We start from the raw sequence: 24,231 nt of genomic DNA on the forward strand, positions 1-24,231 counted from the left end.
GAGATTCGGGGGTGACTGTTTGGCGCAAGACCACAGCCGCAACGAGGGTGCCGTGTTCAAGGGGAGCGGACCCCTAGGCATTCCTCCTCAGCTCCACCGCACGGACAGCCCAACAATCACATAGAGTGCGCACACCTACCGCACTCACATCTGCAACTCATTTTCAATTCATCTCAATTTAATGCGCATCATTCAATGCACCAGACGGTTATTTTTACTCCGAGGGAAATTAACTATTGTACAAGTGATTGCGGTCATTACGGTTTTGCCTCAAAGCTAATTTACATCATACCAGGTTTACAATGATCATAAAATAGCAGTCGCTTTTTCTCGCTCTCAAAAAGGCAGCCGTCACTCCACTTATGCGCACGGGAGCGAGCGCAGACGCCCCGCACAAACAAGCCCACGCCCTCGCGGCCTCACCCCTCCTCACCCCTCCCAGGGCACCAACTGTGCAAAATAATGCCCCCATTGTCCAAACCCACAGGGAGGACAGGCCAATATTAACAGCCTTCCCATGATCCTTCGCTGCTAACCCCTAACCCCTAGCGACTGTCGCAGGAGAGGTCAGAGGTGGCCGGTGACACAATGGGGCCAGCTGCCTCCTCCGAGGGACAGCCAGCGCCTGCGAGTCGCACAAAAGCGACGCAAACGGACGTCGGGCGGCCGCTGAGCTGGGCAGGAATGAGGGGGAGCCACGTGGCGCAACACGATCCGCTTAGCTCGCCCGGAGCACGGTTAAGAGGACGCTTGACAACAACCAGCTCGTACTACAATCCTGCGTAGATTTTCCCGCTTGGACCGTGCAGTTCTCCGATGTATTTTATGGCTGTACCACGTGCAATCTAAAGCTACGAGCCCGATTCTGCTGATGAGACCAAGAAAGTCAAAGGCAGTTGAGTTTGATTGGACAAATGCTGCTGGATGTTGGTAAGGATAGCCGTGATGCTGAATGGACAACTAATGTTTGTACGTGGAGACACAAAACAGCGTTCTGCTTATGTCTTTGGTCATGGGTGCTCGAGAGAAACACGGAATGAGTTTGTGTACACCACGATCTAAACAGATCGGTTTGATTCAATTCCATATCCCAAGTGATGCATTCAGTAACTGGGCTCCCTGGTGCACATGGACATAACCACCAGCGGTAAATATTCCACAGCCTTGATGATTATGAGTTCCGCGACTGGGTGGCAGTTATTGTATTAAAAGCCAAAACCACTACCGACAAATGAACCTTACGGCAGTACCACTGGGTACCATGGTACCCCGGCTCTCGCATAATGTCCGTGATGCAGTCATTTTTAGTCTGTTGATGGTCAGCGATGCGGCAATAGACTCATCTCGACGAGCTGTACACGATGCACTATGGTGCATAGAAGCGTTCAGGGTTTCAGCGCAATCGTCCTCGCTGTGTTTCGACATCGGAGTAAGCACTGATTTCAGTTTGATTGGTACCCCAGTCGCAGTTAAGTACATCCCTGGAAAAAACAGTGTCCCAGAAATAAAATATTTAATTGCCTCGGCCATTTAGTATTATTTGGTACCCCGGGGTACCGCCATAAGGATCATATTAAAAAAAACATTACAGCTTTCAAATCTACCCATGGATGAAAGCCTCCCTCATGCCATGTCAGTTAAGGTTTTATTTTGGTCAGTGCAGATTGGTCAATTAGAAAATTGGGGAAAGGTCAGGACCCTGCTCTGATATCGCTCTCCATTAATATTAGCCATTGCCAGAAATGGAACCGGGGTCATAGTGCAGCCCACTATACCACAGCTCACACAGCACATGTAATACACTTCTGTGCCAGCACATTTTGTGAAATGCCAAGTTAATTCAGGAAGCGAAACCACGTGCTCTTGCGGGGCTTCGAGCAAACGGCTTCTAGCCACTCATTTAACTGGCCGGACACGGCGACCAGCTAAGAATGTAGAAATGCGGCACCATCTAAAAATACTGTACAACCCAAATAACGCTATACCTTGGTAGGTCAGCGTTTACATCATTTTAACCCAACAAGGACATGCAAAGCACGTGCTTAACCAAGCTTGAACAAAGAGGCAATATTCAATGGCTTACTGCTCATACAAACACATAACCTAAAGGTTTATTTAGTCCTCCTGAAAAATAAGGCAAAGGTGATTCATTATAAATGAGCTCTTTCAGACTTGTGCTGCTGGCTATATTCAGAAAACAAAAGCACAAGCGTACCTTGCTCCACTCACCAATTCTATATCATCTCGCCAGTTATTACGACCAAAGCCATCATCAATCCACTGCTGGATAAAAGAGCGCCCAAAAAGCCGTTGCCATCTCTCACGATCCTGCGTTGTAATAATCCACCTCGCACCTACACAAGAGAGCATTCCATCGCTCCATCTCCTCGATGAACGGCCCTCTAGGACGCATCCCACGGCCCAGGCATTAAGTACAAACGCGGGTCACTGTCCGTTTTGGGCACAGTTATCCCTTCGCCCCGATCTCGGCGGGTCTCACTAAGAGTTTAGGAGGAACGAGGGGGCCGTGCTGCCAAAGTACGCCGAGGGCAATGTTGATGTTTGGAAAGTTATTTGTGCTCGTGGTACCTGCGAGTTTCCCCTCGCCAAAGGGCAGCCTCATCATCGTCATCGCTACCAGTACAAAATCTTTAAACCAGGTGACAGGTTATTGAGCCCAAGATTGTTTTTCAAGGGAGACCTGGCCCACAAAGCAATACAATACACATGTGCATGGCAAAATGTTCATGAGCTAAATGCCAATGTTCAGAGTTTGTGTAATTTTGCCATTACTCCTTTGAAGGAGCGCAGGCTACAGTATGGTCTATATTGTGCTGAATATTGTGAATGTTTTTGTGAATTTATTTACTAATTTACATTTATAGATACCGAATGTAACACATTCAACACATCTTATTGAACGAGCAGGAAGAATAAAGCAGCATGAACGTTTATACTATAGAACATACAGTAATTCCCAGCGATATGCATTTCAGTTGTGGTGTAGAGTTTAGTCCAAAAAGACGGTGGCGACACGCTCCAGAGCACGTCAACCGTGGAGATGGAGCGATGAAACCAGCATGCATGCAGGAGTTCAGTGGATTGTTGTCACTGGCCAGAGATGGTGACCAATTTGAGATCTTCATCCAGCAATGGATAGACAAGTAATGATGGTCTGTCCCACTTCTGGAGGCTATGGCTCAAGCACAAAAACATCCTCGTTATCAAGTAAAGTTTACTGGGTTGGGATCGTGTTTTTTTAAATGTTAGGGTTGCAATGCTGTTGACCCATGCTTGATTAGCATCGCGCCTGCATGCACCACCATGCCGTGGACCGCGTGAGGCATCACGCGCACAGACAAGCACCCTTTTGCACCACGGCACAATCTCGGTAAATAAGTGTACACGGCCTTGTGCCGTTATTGCCGCGATAATTAAAACTCGGCCGAGCCGGCAACGCAGTACGCAGCGCGTGAACATCTGCGCCGCTTGGTAATTGCGCTTACGCAGCGCTACCGATAGGAGAGGGGGTTGGGGAGAGCCTTGGGAGGACTTCAGAGGGCCATTGAGCGTTACCGAGCGCACGGAGACGGTCATCGACATTTCACCTTCACGGCGTGTCTGGCTAACGCCGGTTGCACCGGTTTATGGTAAAAAAAAATATTTGCGACACTGCATTTGGCAGTGATGCACAGTGAACCAAAAAACGCAACACGTTTGTCAACAATCCTGCCCTAAAGGGAACATATATACGTTATGGGCAACGTTTTTTTGAAATGGCGCGACTTCATCCGTCTGCTATGAACGAAAGCCATCGACCAAAATAACCCACAAAATATGTAGGAGGCAACGCTCTGGGCACACGACTTCATAGCAGAGATGAAGGGCCATTTGCCTGAAACATTGTCGATGATATATTTGTAATGTTTAGGACAGTGCTACTGACTAGAGTGTTGAGCTTTTAATTAAGGTCAGAGGCGTTGACCTCGGGCGGGGTGGGGGGGTGAGAAGAGCCGGGCAGGGTGGGGGTGGTGACGATTGGGGTATTCGATTTTACACAGCGAGAGTGAGGGCTCAATGTTCCTATAATGGTACGGTAAAAACACGACTTGCATTTTAAAAAGGCATAACAACAAAGACTGAAATCCCAACTATCCCCCCCAAAAAAAGTTAAATCAGAGTTCTGGCATCCGAATCTGGGTTTGTCTACAAGGTGGAATGTGTTGTTAATGCTTTATATAACACAATTATTTACTTAAAGAAATACGTATTTTCGTGCATTTACAGGGGCTCTTTGGAGGTAAACCGCCACTTTATTTTTGGACTCAAAACAAAAAGTCAAAAGTTGTTTCCTGCTCAACTGGGTGTGGGACATTGTCAATCTCCTGTTTTACAACCCTGACTGGGGCAATGGTTAAAATTCCGCATTCCTATGACAGGGTTGAGTCTGCCATAGTACAACAATCGCCGTTGACTTTCACACAAAGTGCTACTTATATTGACACAGGGGGGGGAAATGGCCGAGCTAACAACCACATACCTTCCGACTAAAAGACAGCCAGGAATAACCACATGGCCAACTAGTTACATGGTTTTCCAAAACAACAATAATTGTGCGAATTCACTGCACCTTTTTTGGTCACCGATTTCGTGGACCATACTTCACCACGATGGTGAGTACAATTCGGTAAGGGGCTGGTTTAGATATCGCTCGCGGCGCGTGCAAACCCGTGGCTGGGAATGAAACTCAGGAAGCGCTGGCAAACCAAGAACCACACACTCTTTTTAGCACTACTGTACATCCAAACAAAAGTCACGAGTTGAGAGTGTACGTGTTTAACTGCTATACTCAGACCAATTTAAAAGAAAAATCCATGTTTATTTACCCTACTACAAAACCGCTGTTATGTTTCGCGTCGAATTCACAGGCTTCTTATTCCTCAGTAAAACAATGCTTGACCTGGTCGTGGTTTAACTTAACGTTAAAAAAATACTCACATTTGTCAATTAATAGCACTACCACAAAAAAGTTAATTTACACAAAAGGCAATGTTTGGGTTAATAGCCCTTCTACATTACAGCGACGGGGTGGTGTGGCTGACGAACGCGTGGCATTATTTGCACCACTGCCAACGCACTGCCAGAAATGTTTTGTTGACTTTGAAAAAGCTCTGATAGACTATAGCTAGAGAGTGCATGTTGGCCTCTAGTGCCCCCCCCACTCCTCCCTCCAGGCCAAGGCTGCCCGGTTGCTTGCACAACGCATGAGGCAACCGCCCAGGCACGCATCACAGACATGCACGTTACGACAAAAACACTCAACCGAGAAACGACAAAACATTCCGAGCTTGAGCCCATGGCCTTAAAAGCGTCAAAGCGCAAGGTGTCCCCTAACAACTAAATGCGCCGTGACTGTACCGTAATTACTTCAGTTCGCAGATTTTAAAAACACACATGTGTGTACTATTACACACATTCTTAGATGAACACATGTTCTGATTATCAGTTTTTTTCGCGATGTGGAAATGCATCGGTTTTTCTAAATACTACCGACTTCCCAAAACAAAAACGGCACGCCGAGGTTGAAACGACACGGATTTCTTGAGCACGAAGCAACGTGCCCCACTCTATCCACTGCCATTTTGGAAGCCTGCGAACTTTCAGGCTGAGAGAGGTGGGGGACCTCAATTGAAGAAAAAAACCTCCCAAGTTCAACGAGGCACCGTAACACACAAAAACTCAGACTTTTCGGTTGTCACGTTTCATTTACGTGTGCTCGTTTGTGGGTTTTTTTAAACTCTCATGCGCATTTATATATAAACGCACACACATTTTAGCTTCACTTTGGAATTTACCAAGTGAGATTCGCGGTCACGTTATACACGGCGTTTTTGTCGGGAATTTGTTACGTTTAAAAACAATAAACACGCCGCTGTAACAATCACAACACACGCGGCGGAGTAAACAACCACGGCGATTCCACCACGCGGCTTGGGTGTGCGTGCGTGCGTGGGTGGGAACGCAGCATGCACGCTGGAAGAATTACAATCAGAAGTTAATTATCCAAAACTAGAGACAGCCGTCAACTAGCATTGCACGCGACGTGTGGCGGTGCAGATGTCAATCAGATAGCAAAGCAAAGTCAATCAGCACCCGGCCTCCCCTTATAATCCTCCTCGCCCGCCCGATCCGCCGTTCCAAAACAGCGAAACACGCACACACACTCACCTTTATTAATCTCTCTGCAGCTTTAGAATTTCTTTGGTACAGTAGCCCCCCTTTCGATAGGCCGACACTGAAATGAAGGATGCTCGAAGGTGAAACGTTTGAGGTAACGGAGTGGTCGCTCCCAAACAACAACAACCACCACCGCGTCTCGTCCGCCAAATGGAGGTCCCCGCTTGCGGGGCGGGTCAGAAAGCAGGAAGGCGACGCAACAACCACCAAGAGGGGGCCTTGGTGGGGTTGGTGGTGGTGGTGGCGAGGTGAAGAAGTAGTCGTAGTAGTAGCAGCAGCAACAGCAGCCGGCAGTCAACAAACACACAAGCGAGAGGCCTTCCGCCTCGCGTACCGCAGAAACGACCACGGGCAGCAATGTTTAGGCCACACGGAAACGACGGCGTCCAGGTGGTGGAGGGGACAAGCGCTCCTGTAGTAAAGTGCAAACGTGATTCACAGTCTCAGAAAAACAAATTCTTTTTTTTTCCTCCGAAGGATTAAAAAAAATACCCCCCCACGACAATCTTCCTCGGTTATCTCGATTTACTTCTTTCCCTTCCAGAAAGAAAAAAAACAAAAGTCCCAGAGGTTACACGGTCCGCCTGCTACACGCCACGGCAGACATTTTGTATTAACGGTCAGTGCCCAGCTTCCCCTTTTCTACGCGCGCACAGCGGGCGGTCCTCTCCCTGCCACTGCTCCTCCTCCCTCCTCGTCCTCTCCCCGCCCCGGCAACACGGAGAGCATCAGCCCTCCTGCGCCCCTACAGCCCACAAAACAACTCAGCAGCAGCAGCAGCGGCCTTCCGCATGGTTCCTCCTCCCTCCCTCAACGCCACTCACCACGCGGAGGCGGCGGCGACCTTTAACCTCTACCCTCACCCGCCCCCACCACTACCACGGCGGGGCCACGTGACAACCTAATACCGGAACGCTATTGGCTGCTGGGCGCTGAGGGCGGGGGGAATGTCTGCAGTTGCCATGGAGATGCGAACCCCCCCCCCTCTCTCGGGCCCCCCCTCTCACCCCACCCCCTTCTTCATTACCACAAGAATGGCGCAATCGTTTGCCAGCTGCACACTTTTGCAAAGGGCTACCCAACAGAAACCGCTTAACGCGCACTCCCACCACCCCCCCAACTCGGCTCTCTCTCTCTCCCCCCCTAAGCCCATCAAAAATACAACATAAAAATACAACGCAGAAATACAACGCAGAAATACAACACAAAAATACGACACAAATACTACGCAAAAATACGGCCTTAAAACCCCCGCGTGGAACGTGACTTTGGAGCAAGCGAATTAATCGTTAAATAAAGCCACAGTTGAAATTGGCATTGTAAAATAAAGCGAACCCGGTGGTGGGTTGGTTGGTTTTTCAGGGCCTGCATGAAACTTTGCGTACAGTTTCGCGGCTGTGCAAAAAAAACACCAAACAGGAAAGTTTTTGACAGCCCGTGACACAACCAGTGGCGCGCTCGGAGATGGAGATTGGGGGGGGGGCTGAGAGAAAGCGGAGAAGACGGCAAGCCATTCCCATCCTCGCCTCAGCATCATCCCCCCGCTCCCCTCTCTCCCCAACATCACCACCCCTCTCACCAGCCAGACAAACCAGCCACAAGCCCCCCCCCCTCCTCACATCTCACACTCAGCATTCGCCTGCACGGCTTCATCTCACACACACACATCCAAACAACAACAACCGCCATTCAATGGCGGTGATGTCACGACGGCACTTGTGCCAGGCTAGGTACACTTCGAGGCCTCGTGAAGTGTGGGATGGCTCTCTGGCAGGTGACGGGGACCCAGGTTGTTGTGGGCTGACTGAGACGTCTGGTAGATGCACCAACTGTGCTCCCCACCGTGCCAAACACTAACACACACGCAAAGCCCTCCCTACCTACCCCCCATGTAGCCTACACAGACTGTCGTGCTGTTAGCGAGCACCTATTAAGCTCAGCACAGTTCACGAGAGGGTGGTGGAGATGGCCACATTATCACCCCTGGCCGCCTTTGTCTCCCCAATTCGGATGTTTACGCAACAAGTACTCATTTAAGGTCGAGTCGACCTAGGGAAGGCCCCCTGAAAATGGGGGTCAGATCGTCATTGATTATTGACCGTGCGTGGAAATCGAAAGTCTAAATTTAAAGTCGTCGCGAGCCCAGACACTCAACTCACTCGCTCTGGGGCATGGGAGGTTCTTAAACGTTGACTGCAGCCTTGGACCCCCCCTTCGCTTCTTAATCGTTAAGCAACATTGTAAAATTTCGATTGAAAGCTTTCGTGACTGCAGGGATTCATATTCTTGGTTCTTTCGGTAAAGTCACATAGAAGGGAAATAATACAATAATAATATACTAATTAAGAAAAAAATATTATATTATAATACTATTATTAAAGTCACATAGAAGGGAAATAATAAAATAATAATGCAATTATTTTTTATAAAAATACTATTATATTATAATACTATTATTAAAGTCACATAAAAGGGAAATAATAAAATAATATTTTTATTCTTTTACTTTATTACTTCCCTTCTATGTGACTTTACCGAAATAACCAAGAATAACATTGTAAAATGTTAATGAACACAAAGGTGTTGTCGATTGTTTACCTTCGAAAAAAATCTGTCAATGTCTCACAACCCCCCCAGAAAGGGCATCTCGCACCCCAGATTAAGAACCACTCACTGCTCAAGGAGGTCCATCCCAGCTCAGCAATACCCCCCAACCACTCGGACTGACCAGCTCTAAGCGTGGCTTTCACACGCCCCCCTCCCCTGCATGCCCACCACACCTATGGAGCTGGAACTGGAGCCAGATGCTCTTTTGTAATGCAGAGCGCCACAAGTGCCAGCATGCCACGTGGGTGCTGCTGTTGTTGTTTTTAATTCATCCTATTTCACGCTCTCAGACTTAAGATTATCATTGTCTAGCCAATGAGCCCGGAGTCCTTACCTTCCAAACTTCCACTTTCACTTCAAACAATTACACGTGGCTTGTGACATTCCAGGAGCTGTACTGGGTTTCTATCATAATAAAATGCCCATTATTTTCACAAGATAGCCTCGTTGCGTTTCAATAATGTTTTGTTGGGCTAATTATGTGAGTGTTTTGCATGTGGGAGGAATCCGGCGTAACCCAGAGAAAAAATACAAGGGGCTAACATTCAAAGCGCCACACAGATGGGTTAAAGAATCCAACTTTAACCTATCTCCTGGCCACTTTCACAGCCCAAACCTAAATATCTGGTAATTCGCAGGCAGTCTCACATCCAAGTCTCAACCAAGGTCAACATCTTCTTTGTTGTGAGGAGATCGGGTGCATGCAGGGTGATTTGGCTACAGGCCATGTGTATCTTTTTTTTGCTGACGTGCTGCTGCAGTGTGTCTAAATTAAACTATTTTTATTTGACCAGGTAAAGCCCACTGAGCGATGTAGCTCTTTTTCAGAAGAGACCCGGCCACAAATAGTTCAACAAAGTGGCTTATTTGTGGAAATATAAAGCAACCAAAAACTCTAAACGCATATTTCTAAATGTGGAGGAAAAATCAGGAGGACCCGGAGAAAAAGCCACACGAGTACGAGTAGAACATGCAAACTCCAAATATACAGCAGGCGTCAGGATAGGAATCGAACCCACGACCTCCTGTATACCAGGTAGGGTAGTTAACATCTCGCCACCGGGTTGCCCACTCGCTGCTTGCCCGAATAATTCGATCCTATTAATTTATCGAGTCCGTATATACGCCGATTCGCATGCCCTATCAATCGCCGGCAGAGACTGCAGTATTTGCCTGGTATGGCGTTAACGACGCCGGTCAACAGAGGCAGCCTCCCCACGTTGGCCGTGCCGCGCACGGTGTACACAGCGCATGTTCCTGCTTCGCTTGCACCCCGGTGTTTGCTCGCCTTTTGAACCTGGCTCGCTCGCTTCAGAGCCTAACCCTTCGCGAAGCCTCCTAACACGAGCACTTCACTGCGCGAACTGCAGGGACAGCTGACAGAAATACGAGGACGACGGCCAATTGGCGGACGGCTGTACTGATACCCGACTGTAAACGTGAGCACTGCACGTAAAAAAAAATGGGACGGCGAAAATCGATAGACGGAGAGAGAAAGCGACACGACGGAGGGAGACGCCGCTGTCCTCGTGCAGCCATGTTTACCGTGTCGGCACTGCGTGATCTGGGTTGTGTTACAACGCGAACAGCGGCCGCTACCAGTGTCCACCACGCCACGTTCATTTTCCGAGCTGCGTCAGTGTACCCAGAGGTGGGACAAAGTCATTGTTATGCAAGTCCAAGTCGAGTCGCAAGTCATCAAATTCATGACTCGAGTCTGACTCGAGTCCAAGTCACATGACTCGAGTCCACATCTCATAGGTGGGACAAAGTCATTGTTATGCAAGTCCAAGTCGAGTCGCAAGTCATCAAATTCATGACTCGAGTCTGACTCGAGTCCAAGTCACATGACTCGAGTCCACACCTCTGAGTGTACCCTCTGCGCCATCGAAGAAGATCCCTGGCTTCGCGATCATCTGCGAGGCTTTTTGGACCAGAAGCCTAAAACGCGTTCGCAAAAAAACGATCGCAGCAGCAGATGGGGATGCTTGACGATGCACAAATGAAAAATTATCCAAGATGTGTGACCTGTGGTTACCACCAATAACAGATCATTGAGCACATAACGGCTCAATGCCCAATTCACAAATACGAGAGGCAACGATACCCTCCACGATGCAATCATCTGGCTCAACCACCTCAATGTACAATTACAGCTGTTGCTCTACATCAACATCAGCCATGAGAATTAGAATCCATCGAATCACTCTCCAATCTCAGCGCACAGTTATAAACCCAAGCCTCACTTTTGTACGATACGAAAGAAGAAGTGTACCACGTGCCACGTTCCACCGTGCCACGTTCATTCACCCCATTGTATCGATGTACCCTGCGCTATGTCAAATTGCTGCGTTGTACCAGTGTACCCCCTCTGCTACGTTCACGCGCGTTGTGTCAGTGTAGCCTGTGCCACGCATCACAATGCGCAGTGTTGCATTGGTATGTCGCGCAGCGCTCGGTCGAATCCGCGTGTGTTTAATGTATGGAGCGCTCGCACGGTGCCTCGGACCTGTCACATCACCCCACGCCTCCTTGCAGCACCACAATGTGAATGCAAAACACCTCATCACCTATGCATTTTAAATCTTCTCGGTCCCTCCGTATTTACCCTGACCTCGCTCCCTCCCCCGTCCCACCGCTCATCAAACTCCCTGTCCATTTTCTCTCCCTGCAATCTCCATCTTCCCTCCATTCTCCTCCTCCTCCTCACGCTCCACCTTTCCACCTCTTCCCCCACAAATTCCCTCTCTTACATCCCCCTTCCGATCACCATCTCTCCGTGCAACCTCTCTCTTCCTCCACCTCAATCCTCCCCCTCCCGCCACCCCGTTCTGCTCCCCCGGTCTCCCTTTAGGCTGCCAAGCACCGAAATTGAACATTTAACCTGATTTTCCATCCCAATGTTTCGGTCAATATAATTCTCTCCGCATATGCTCGAACGGTATTTTTTTTTATTCCACCGCAAAATCCTCGTCGCGAATAATTTGTCTCTGAACGTCAACATACGGGGGAGAGGAAGGGGCGGTAGATAGGCCCAGCTCAACACTCAGCACCGAATCCGTCGGTTGGATTAACAAAAATGGGGGAAGCCATTATTTATGCCACTTGAAAGCCGTATTAAAAGATAAAACAAATAAATTCTCAAAGCAAGGTTTTTTGAAAGACTGTTTACCATTCATATGAACGAGAGTATGTCATCCGGGCAGCGCATGCACTGTTGGTTTTCATCTGATTACTCCGCGAGATAATGGAGTGTGCGACCAGGAGGTGCAGGCGCCACCCTGATGGATAACCTGCCACGAGCTGATCGTGCACGGCCGGCCAGCGTCCTCCCTCCCAGCTGACAGGCGCATCCATTATTTGTTAAAATCTAAAAATAAGTAGCCGCATTAAATGCGTTAAAATATGGCGCAAGTGGCCGCCGCCGTTCTGTGCGGCGGTATTTAACCGTGGCGGTTTTACGTGGGGTTGCCACCACTAACAAAAAAAATAAAAGGGGACACATCCTGGTAGAGTCAAAACGCTTCGGCCACCGTGACATCTTGGTCTTGATCGTGAAATTGAGAATATCTCCCAGTACCGGAATTGGGGAAAGCTAAATTTGAAAGCAGCAACTGACAAAAAATACGGGACTTTTAATGTGGGATTTCCCAGGACAGCGCCGTTTTAAATTCACAGCGACATTCCCACGATTCACAGGGGCATTCTCACTCTTCCCAGTGATCTTCCCAATATTCCCACCGGCATTCCCATTATTCCCAGAAACATTCCCAATATTCGAAGCGACATATTGGGATGTTCCCAACATTCAAAGTTAAGCTCCCAATATTTTCAGCGACGGTCCCAATATACCCCAGCAACGGTTCCGGACCTCATTCGCAGCGACATTGCCAATATTCCCGGTGGCATTCCCAATGTTCCCAGCGACGTTGCCAATCTTCTGGAATCCATGGCGACTGTGGCCCCATGCACTTTGTGCACTGTGGCGTGTGGCCCTCAGCGTGTGAATGACGCGGCGCACAAAGCGAGCTGTTCATTAAACGCAGCCTCAACCGCCCGTGGCCACAAAGGGGAGGTACAGTAACAGCGTTGGCAGGGACTTGTGCACGCTCGCAAGCAAACCCACGCCACGTAACGAGCGAGCAGCCACATGCACGAGCACACAAACGAGCCGTATAAACATAAAGGCCCATAACTCTGCTACGCAAACGTGCAGACACATACACAAATACAGAAACACGTAACCACCTTTCGCCACTAAGTGGCAGTGACATCACCACGGTGCTTGTGCCAGACCAGGTGCATATACAAAGACAAGGATCTCCCGTATAGCCTGAGTTGGGGCAAGTGCTGTTGGCGAACACCTATTAAGGCCGGCACGGAACATGAGGGGGTGGGTGGTCAGGGGGTGCGTGGTCAGTACCATCGCCTTTGTCTCCCCAGTGGCAATGTTTACACACCGTGCCAAGTACTCATTTGAGGCTGAGTCGATCAAGAGGAGGCCCAGGACCGATTCAGATAATCGTCACTGAGCGGGTATTGAACTCGATTCGCCAGGTTCTTAGCGCAGCCCACTAACCGCTCTCTAAACATACATGCACACATTCACACTCATGCACAGCCACACGAACTTAAAGAGTGAAAACACACGTTATTAAGAAAAGCCTCAATGGAGTATCAAGACTCTTCTTCAGTAGGGAATTGCCAGGTTTATATCTATAAATGCAACTGCATCTCAAACACATATGCACACCTTAAGAAGCACACAGAAACGCTCTCACGCACCCACACAAAGACAAGGATCAGCCAAGTAGCTTTCACCAGACCATTGGGGCAAATGCTCTTTGCGAGCACCTATGCAGGCTGGCACGGCTCACGAGAAGGTGGTATAGTCAACACCCACACCCTGTCTCTCCAGTGCTAATGTTTACACACCATACTCATTTAAGCCTGGGTCAACTTAGGGGTCAACCAGAAGCTGTCCGCCACCGTTATTGATCATGAGAGGGAATCAAACTCGCGTCGCCGGGTCGGTAGCGCAGCGCGCTAACCACTGCGCCACAGCTCACCACATCACATGTACACGAGCGCACGCACACGCACGCACGCACACCGCCGATCGTATCTGTGCGCTCGTGTCCGCGCGCGCCCACGTGCGATGTGGGGAGCGGTGGCACCAACGCCACCCGTGACGTCGTCGCTCAAGAGCCGTCCATGTGGTAGCAACGGGGACGGTCAGAGGTCGTTTGTGCAAACGCTACACCAACGGGAAGTCCACCGCATGCCACCGCATGTTGCGGGCGAACGAGCGTGGGGCCAGGAGGTGAGGGCCGCGATGCAGCAAGCCGCGCCGTGCCCGACGATGAGACCGGCTCGTTCCGATTGCCGGCACCGAGCCAAATGCCGGCACAAACTTCGCAACAACAAAATAAAACACTCGGGGCCTGGCCTTTCGCTCGACCTTCCGAGAGGCGGTGAGTGCAGCATTATTGAATCGCGTGGCGTCCCCTCCGCGTGCCGCCGAGTGGCCGCGTGGCCCGTAAAGGCCAGGCAAATGTCAAAAGCCTGACAGCCATCTGTTGGAGGGCGGGTTTTGCATATAAGGAGATTAAAAAAATATGCAATGATAATTAACCTCTGTTTATTTCCAACCCCCCCGCCCTCCTCCCCCTAAGTCTTCCCCGCACCTCCAGCGGGAATTGGGATGCGATAAGTATAAAGACGAGTGGGATGTGGGGGGGGGTGGAGCGGAGGGGGGGGGTAAATTATCTGCCGAAATTCCCCGCTGCCCCAGTCTCCAATCAGCCCGTGTGACAAGGTTTATGTTTTTAATCAGCCAGAGATGGCTGCTCCCACCGCCATCCATCAGTCGCTGCTGCACAACTGCCTCTGCTGGCGCCGCGAGGCGATGAGCGCGCACACAGCGTCGGCGTGGGTGTTGGACCGCACACACACACACATCCTGCTGCTGCGCATGGAGGCACCGCAGAGCCCACACCGATATTGGGTGTTAGAGCACGCACGTAGAACAACGCGCGGAACGACGCCCGTCGAGCAGCACCGGTGTGGGTGGCCCCACGGCACACGGGCCTCACAACGCCGCACACCACGTAGGAGGGCCGCCACCGCTGGGTGACTAAAAATCCGGGACATATCGTGCGAAGAGGAATAGTGTCTCACGGTGCCGTACGATGGGAGAACTACACGTAGATGTAAGTGCGTGGCTTGAGTGGTGCGGCATTATGCAAAAAACCTCGGACCTTTAATGTCCAGGACAGCAGCTGCCTCAACAAGAGGATAATCCTGGCGAAACCTAGGACAGTTGGCAACCCCAGCTCACACCGAGCACGGCACTCAGTACGCACACGCACCGTGCAGCACACGGACAAGCGTGCTACACTACAAACGCACTGCATGCGCACTGTGCAGCACACAAACAATATAGCACGCACAAGCACCCATCGCACAGCATAAACACACTGCGCAACACGCCCCCTGCACGGCTGCAGCAGCCACGGGCAGACACAGCCCACCTTTATCGAGCTCGGCCTCAGAGCCAATGCACGCAGGAAGGTGCCGCCAGGTTTGGTGATGGAGCGCATTAAGAGGCGACAGCCGGAGCCACTCTGGGGTGGGCGCTGTTGAACTGAAATCGATGATAGTTTGACCCGAACCACGGCACAAACAATTTCTGTCACGAGATCCATCATCACAACATTCAAACGGAGAATTGAAGCGTTTAAAAACGAAACCACAATTAGCATCATATCCTGCATCCAGCTCCCGAAGAAGCTCCCTGCACGTGGATCGAAACTTCGGACATCGAGAGCTACAGAGAGTCATTACAATATCATGACTTCACATCGCGTCGTTCATACAAGATGCGTTTCAAAAACACATTCCTGCTGAGGGAGCTGGTAGGAACGTTGGGTTGCTCGGTCAATGGCCAGGGTCAACGGCGGCGTGGTGTATTCCGCAAATATGCCCGACTGTGAGGGCGGGCACAAGCCGGCATGAGTAGGTTAAACGTTGAGTTTTATAAGGGCACCACGGGGTGACCAGCCCCTCCCCACCCAGCCCCACCCTCCCCACCCTTTCCTCTCCACCCAGCCCCTCCCTGCACGACGGACGGACAGACACAATAATCCCCTGTGGGCTGGTGTAACCAGGAGGTTCCTACCAGTATTATGGACGTTGCTGAACCACGTTTAACCGTCGACGAGCGACGCGAACGAACGCCGCTGCAGAAGCAACGCGAACGACACCGAGGGTAGCGCAAGAGAAGATAACACGCGGAAGATAACGCGCAGGAGTATGTAACAACAAAAAGGCGTCCGTCCTAATGCCGTGACCGCGCATAGTGGCTTGGCGCCCGTGCCGCATGGGTAGCGGCGCAGCGGTTATGTCAATGACGGATGTTGCTCAAACAGCGTCGAGAGGCGACGCGAGCGACAGCAGCTGCTGTGATCGATCGCACTTGGCCGCGACCCCGCGACCTCGCGACGCGCACACCCCAGGAATCAAATCGCCCTCTCGCGGGCCCGCGTGGCACCGCGCGGCCCCGAGCCATGAACCGAGTCGATCAATCTGGCGACTGGCCGGCCCGACCTGGAGATCGACACAGCAAAGAGAGAGGAGCGGCGGGGGATGCCGAGTGGTGGTGGTGGTGGGGGGGGATTTGGGGGGGCGGTGGGTAGGGGGTGGCATGCAAAAGCCTCTCCGCCCCAGGCACAGCTGCCTCGATGGCCTGGCAGGGGGGCGGCTGCTGCGCCGGTGAGCGGCGCAGCGAGGGTTTGCTTCTAATGAAAAGCCTCCGTCTCTCTCTCTCTGCGATCACGCCCTGTTCTTTGCCCGCCTGGGGGAGCATTTGCTGTGCGCGACGCCGCCGCAGCCTCAGGAAACGCGAGGAAACACATTCCGCCGATAAAAATGCATTAGTGGGGGGAGAAGGGGGGTGTTTCTGGGGTCTGATTTCGCTGCCTTCGGACGCAAACACGCGTTGCGGCCGCCGTAGAGCTCGCGTCTGATGAAGGTTTGCGCAGGAATTACCGCAGGAGCTCTCGCCGGGTTTTACACACTCGCCAGCTCATTTATTTGCCCAATGCCGGTTGCGCACGGGTCCATTCCAAGAGGAGGCGAGGAGGGGCGCGAAGCGTCTTCAAAGCCCGAGAAACAAGCGGCAGAGGCGCAAGTGCGTCCCACCAAAGGTCTGGCTACCCCCGCGACAAAAACAAAACAAAGAAACCCCCCCGTGTAGCCTCAACAGACTTTTGGGGCAAGTGCTGTGAGCGAGCACCTATCAAGGTGCTCGAGGGGGTTTACGGACAGCACCATGCCCGGCCGCCCTTTGTCTCCCGAGTGGCGATGTTTACACACCGCACCAGGCTGAGGCCGAGTCAACCTAGGTGAGGTCCAGGACCCTGCATGGGAATCGAACCTAGCGACACACACAAAGACAAAGGTTGCCCAATGAGGCTTAGCGAGGCAAGTGCTGGTAGCGAGCACTTCTCAAGGATGGCACGGCGTCCGAAGGGTGTGGCATAGCCAGCACCGCGTAGCGACCACCTTAGTCCCCCCCAAGTACTCATTTAAGGCTCAGTCGACCTAAAGGTAGACCCAGGACATGTTCAGATAGCACTTAGCTCTGATGGATAGTTATTCGTGGCCACGAATTGAACGCGGTTGGCTGGGTTCATGTTGCAGGGCGCTCCTCAGTGTGCCACTGCTCCCTACCACCTCGCAAGCGCACACACAAGACACGGGCATCACGCTCTCACAGCCGTACAAAATATGAACACGCACACCGCGCATCATTCATTTGAGCCTTTGCAATTGGGACGCATCCCTGGGTTTGAAGGTTTTTTTTTTGCTGCGTGTGAATCTGGGGCCCCTCGACCTGCAACGGGGAGACGCTGCTGTCGATGCCGACCGCAGCGACGGGGAGATGCTCGCCCTTGGCCATGTGGCACCACCCGTGGCAGTTAGATAAAAAAAACACTCCTCTTAAGAAAAGAGAGCGAAAAAACACCGCCACTTTCTTCTCCCTTTGATCTCATCAGCTGTGCGGCCCACGCTGCCAGGGGAGAGGCGCTCCACCCGAAGCCGGCTCCGTGGCGGCCGGCGGCGCGCGGGTTTTCGTGTAAAATTAAATCTCGGGAAGCCAACCCGCGCTGTCGTCTCGTGTTCCACACGGTGACCTAGTTAACCGCGCGAGAAATCAATCTCTCTCCGGAGCCGCCGAGACTCGATCTCTCGTTTGAAAGCGACCACCGCGAGGCGCCGGTTGGAGGTGTGTGCGGTTGTCGCGCGGGCACGGCGTGCCGGCGCTCCCAAGGTTGTTCCTGCCGTGCTGTCCTGGGCAAGGCGGGAAACATCGTACGTGTGAACGTTGCCCGCGCGACCGCTTAAAGCCAAATTCACCGGGTTCACAACAGCGCCAGCCCGGAATAGCAATGCCCCTGACACTTGTGCTACTAAGTTAGACGTATTTTACCAGGTAAGGCTCACTGAGTGATATAGCTCTTTTTCAGAAGCGACCTGGCTACAAATAATAGCTCAACGAAGTGGCGTATCATGTGGAAATTTATAGCAGCCAAAATACTCTAAAACGCGTGTTGGTTCTAAATGTGGAGGGAAAAAACCGGAGGACACGGAGAAAAATCCACGCAACCACGGGGAGAGAGACACGCACACTCCAAATGTACAACAGACATCAGGGTCGGGTTTGAACCCACGATCTCCTGTATACCAGGCGAGGTAGTTAACATCTCGCCACCGCACTCCACCGTTTAAGAACGGACAGGGCTGGCAAAAATCTTCGCAGCGGCCAATTTGCGGCCGGGCCGATGGGAGGCAGCGCTCAGCCCGCAGCGGGAGTGCCCGCCGGTGCGGATTGCGCAACGGCCACGGCAATTATTATTCTGATTATTTGGCTGCTGCTATACATTTCCACGCAATAAGCCACTTCGTTGAGCTGTCCTCTGTGGCCAGGTCGCTTATGAAAAAAGACTAATAGCTCCGTGGGCCTTACCTGGTAAAATAAGAACTAGTTGAGTTAAAGTTTATTTATTTATTGTTAGGGATTTGCTTACCTTTTCTAAACCTTACTCTCTTATCGTTGTTTTACACTGTTTGTTGTTGACACATTCTGACCCGCCCCTACTGGACATCCGTGAAAAAAAAGCTTCAGAGCTCATCGGATTCCTGCAGGTTAAATAAAGATTATGATTCTAACAATGGGGTTCTATTCCTCCGGCGTCACGTTTCAAACCTAACACATTCACCGCTGACGGTCGTTTACACACACAGACACACAGACACAGACAAAAATTCACGCCCGTATTGCCTTAACAGACTGTTGGAACAAGTGCTCTCGGCAAACACCTACGAAGGCCGGCACGGTGCCCGAGGGTGCGATGTGGTCAGCACCACGCCCGGCCTCCATTGTCTCCGCAGTGTTTATGCATATACACGCTGCACCAGATATTCATTTAAGGTTGAGTCAGCCAAGGGGAGGCCCAGAACACGACTGATGGATAGTTCTCCACAGCTCAGAATTCAACCGAACACGCCGGGTTTAGAGTGCAGGGCCGCTAACCACTGTGCCACCAATACCTATACCCCGCCGTTCGCCGCTAAGTGACGGTGACGTCACCAAGGCGCCTGTGCCAGGCCAGGTGCACTTTGAGGCCACGCGAAGTGTCGAAGGCTCGCTGACAGGAGATCTTGGAACAGACCCAGGTGCCATGGGCTGGCTGACCCCCCTACTGTGCCAACTTGCTCTATTTCAGCCGCCCAGCACTCCGCTCGTTGTTGTGAGCCACCGCTCTGTGCCACCACTCCCCACCACACACGCATGCACACAGAGACACACACGCCTGAGGCACACATTCTATTTGTACATTGTTTGTTTTATGTAATTGCTTTTGTCATTTTGGTGACCCGGGTTCCTCTTGCAAATGAGACTCGATCACGATCCCTTTAGCGCTCACCCAGTTCAACAAAATGAACTCGGAACGCAATCCGGTTCAGATCTTCGGCACCGGCGTTGGGCGCGAGCGAGAGAATCGCACGACACTTCGGACGCAGTGATTGCCGCAACGGGGAGAGGAGAGCTGAGGGAGTTGACTGCTCTCCCACGCCTCCTAAGTCAACTCAGCCTCAGATGAGTTCGCTGGTGCGGTGTGCAAACATCGCCATTCACTTTCACTGCATCTCGCGCTTTAAGATTCGCTCCGGCAGCCGTCTGGAATCCACTGGAGCCATGCACTTTTAAATCTAGATCGAGAACTAATTTCTTGACAACTGATTTTTGTGTTTAGTTTGCTGTCCTTCCCCCGCACCTCCGATTAGCACGGTTGGCTACGTATGGTGCGAAGGAAGTTCAACATACACACGTGCATGCGAGTCGACTCGTCCGCCGCCACACTGAGCAAGCGTGGTCAGGGGTCACCGCTTGGCCCGGGAGACGGTGTTTCCTGCGAGATCGATCGATCGCGATCCGCGCCCTCGTTCTCTCCATTCCGCAGGTTTTCTGCGACGATGCGGCGACACACGCTGGCACGCACGGCATCATCGCCGCCGCGACATCACACACGTACGTACACATGCGTGTACGTACGTGCATGATTGTGCGTGTTTGTTTCACGCAAGCGAAACGCCAGTGCTGCTGCCTGTGTCCAGCCAGCGAGATAATTGGGTTAACCACAGTCAATCAGCAGGTCACGTGTGGTGGGGAAGAGCGATGGTACTTCCGCTACTACACGTGCCACTTTACCCTAAAATAATCACAACAATTACACTTGACAGAGTCAAAGAGGCATACGTGAAAATACGCGGGTTAAGTACGATCGCAAGTTCAACTCGTCGCTCTCATTATTAACCCTTTCCCATTCCAGTTATTCTTCTAATTCCGTTCCGATGACGTACATGCACGTGAACGTCATCAGAATGGAACCGGAAGCAAAACTAAAATAACTTTATCGGTACCGAGGCTCCCACAATGCCATGCGGGAGGGCGCGTGGCATAGTTTGGTCCCAGTTATAATAGAGTGCGGTCGTGTCGCTACAGTTCTCTACGGTGAGTACAATGTCTTTCAAAACAACGATGCAACGCCTCTCTAAGTAAAATTAATGATAACCGCTCGCGCGTCCCGAGATTCAGCCGTGAATGGGACCCCACCCTGCAACTTTGCAGATGTCTCGGAACGGGAAAGAGTTAATAAATGCAAGCGGGCTTGGGGAGGACGTGTCACCAGAATGTACAACGGGAGATGGTCAAGGCTCATAACGGAGTGGCGGCCAAGGGACGGAAGGCGTCTGGAAAGGACGCCCACCAAGGATGATGGAGAGACGAAACCAGCTCGTGAGCAGGTGCTTGGCGGACTATTAGATCCGAGCATTGTGAAAGGTGGAAGACGGCTTGGACAGGCCTTCAGCCAGCGGTCGATTGATCGTAGCCGACGACGAAGATTCACAACGAGCCGCACGCGGCCACAGGTTGTGACTCGCATCGGCATGAGCGCGGCAACAAAGGAGGCCTTACGGCGTTCGGCAGCCGGCCCACCCCGCCGATCATCCTGTCCCCGTCAATGAGCAATCCACGCTCACCGTAACAGGGTGTCCTACATTTCACATCTCCCCCTCCCCGCCTCCACCACGCCTCCCCCCCCTCTACCCGCTCCCAAAATCCTCCACCTAACCTCCTTCCCCATCGAATGGAGCACATTCCTGGAACTTCTCCAAATCGCCGACTTGTCTGCCAGGAGGCAGGGTCAACGTCAACAGCAATAACAACCCCGGCGGCGTGCGGACGAAAGGACCGCCAGGCCTCAATTTTATCCGGGACCTGTCCAGGTCAGCGATCCTGAAAACATTATTTCCGCACCCAGCACACCACATCCAGTATACTTCTCATTATTACGAGCCATCACCTAATCCGGTCTACCAACAACCCCAAATCGACGCGTGAACATTGCGCGAGTGTGCTGCTTGTGCGCTCACACCTGTGCCTCGTCACACCAGCTGCCTGAAAGACACAGGCGCGGCGCAGGGCGGCACCGAGCCACAATCCCATGTACCAACACCGCGCTATGCTCGTACACTGAGAAACGTCTAGTACACAGGCACACAGCTCCTGTGCCAGGCGAGGTGCACCTTGAGGCCAGTGAAGTGTCAAAGGCTCGCTGCTCGCAGGAGGTCATAGGACAGACCCAGGTGCCTGACTGAGATGACTGGTGGATGCACCACCTGTGCCCCCCCTACTGTGCCAAATCGCTGTGTTAAAGCCACTCGGCGCTCCACTCGTTGTAGGCATCACTCCTCCGCCCTCCTTTGTTGTTGGAGGGCGACTACCTCCAAGTACCCAGACGTGTCCTTCACGAGGCACATGCACAGATGCCCGCACGCGCACATAAATGCAACGGCCACCTGGATGGAACGAAGTGAATGTTCCATACCCACGCCCGATGTGGCCGTGGAAAGTCGAGGCGGAATGCGATGTCATGACTGCGCATTAGAGTCCATATGAATCGATTAGATGCTGCATTCCCCGTGGCTGCAGTGAGCCGAGTCTGCAGAGCCCTTTCCCCACCCGCTAATTCTCCCCCCCCTCCGTCACCACCCCCATGTAAAAGCCATCGTTAATCGCTCCGTTTTCCTTAAACCATGACCTTAAAGCCAAGGATCGTGGTACCTGGCTGCGGTGTTGGTGCACTTACGCCAATTGGTACTAATTTTCAGGATGTTTCAACCCAAAGTGTTTCTTGCAAAGTATCCAATTTGAAAAAAAAAATCACTTTTCGGTAATAAATTATTTAGTGCCAAGGTGTGCGGAACAGTTCATGAATAATCCATGAGTGACTCTCACGTTGCACCACTCCGAGCGGGGGGTCGAGCGAGTGAGCGTGCGAGCGAGTTCCTAAGTGAGCCCCCCCACCCCCCAGCCCCCTCCCCCCCCAGCTAATTGGGTCGCGAGCGCCACATGCGATGGGAGGAACCACTCGTTAGTGGCGTTTCTCTACCATGGGTACAGAAGCACCGCTCCCTTCCATCCACGCGACGAGCCCGCAATCCATGCATGTCCACTCACCCACTCACACCCACACACATCCACCCACTCACTCACATCCACCCACTCACTCACATCCACCCATGGCCACCCATTCACTGACGTTCACCCACTCATGTCCACCCACGAACATCCACCCACCGACTCAGGTTCACCCACATGCGTTGCTGGTGTCCGTAGGACCGTGCACTCGACTGGCAGGCACAGTGAGTGGCGCAGGGCTAAGTCACATTCATTGTGAGGCAGTGGATCAGCTATTGAGTGTGCAGGCAGTGCCACCCGGACTGGGACCCACAGATCGGAGGGGCCCAGCCACCGGGCTACAAATAAGGGGGGAAATTGTACTGCGGAGCCCCCCGTTTATTTCCACGCACCAGGGCCCATGCCAACTACTGGCTGGGAGGGAGGCACAGCAGGGCTCGGGGGGAGAAGGGGAGGGGGGAAGGGCTGCCCCGTGGGGTTGGGAGGTCAGGCACAGGGGTGGAGCAGCAGCACTATTTTATATCTGACAGCAACGAGGGAGTAACGAGGGAGCAAAGGCGGCGAGCGCAACATCACGACGTGGCCGCACTCACAGGGGCCGGCATAGGGATCGAGGATGCACCCACTCCTCCTTCTCTGGCATTTCATTCCAATATGCACAGCGAGGGCATTTCCAATATTCAATGCGACACTCCAAATATCCCTATTATTGTTCCCAATAATCCCATAAATGTTCCCGATATTCAGCTAAATTCCCAATATTCGTAGCGACGTTCCCAGTATTCACGGCGATGATCCCAATATCCCAAGTGACATTCCCAATATTCACACCATCGTTCCAAATATTCGCGGCGGCGTTCCTAATTTGCGTTCCCAAGAAGGATAAAAAGCCAGGCTAGCTGAAGCCAATGAGCCCAGCCCAGCTCACTGGCTTCAGCTCACTGGCTTCATAATGATCCATATTTGTTTAATACCTTCATCGGCAAAGGAAAAATGATCGTTTAGGCCTAAAGGTGGCCCTAAAGCACCACGGCACAATGAACCAAAACAAGCAGACAAAATTCAGCAGCAGCAGTAGCTGACACAGCAACAGAAGCAGAAATATCAGTCGCTACACAAAAAGCGACAGGTACCAGCAGCAGCAGCATTAGCAACAAAAACAGCAGCAGCATCAGGAGCAGGAGCTTATCAGGCCACTATTGTCCCATGGATCTGGGAGCCTGGCCCGGGCGCCCAGCGTGCCTCCCCACACGGCCGCCGCGCTGCTAAGAATTCCTCAATCAATTTGGAGATAACAAGGCGGGTGGATTAATCTAAAGCCTCGCCGCCACTGTGGG

The 24,231-nt window shown here is 51.9% G+C and overlaps 1 protein-coding gene across 1 annotated transcript in view; it reads right to left on the reverse strand.

Annotated features, from left to right (window-relative positions):
• Nucleotides 1–24,231, reverse strand: part of TNRC6C (trinucleotide repeat containing adaptor 6C) — a 99,019-nt gene that overhangs the window by 41,182 nt on the left and 33,606 nt on the right. The window lies entirely within an intron of this gene.

The sequence above is a fragment of the Lampetra fluviatilis genome, chromosome 1, assembly GCF_964198595.1.
Source record: "Lampetra fluviatilis chromosome 1, kcLamFluv1.1, whole genome shotgun sequence".
In the NCBI taxonomy this organism is placed as follows: Eukaryota; Metazoa; Chordata; class Hyperoartia; order Petromyzontiformes; family Petromyzontidae; genus Lampetra; species Lampetra fluviatilis.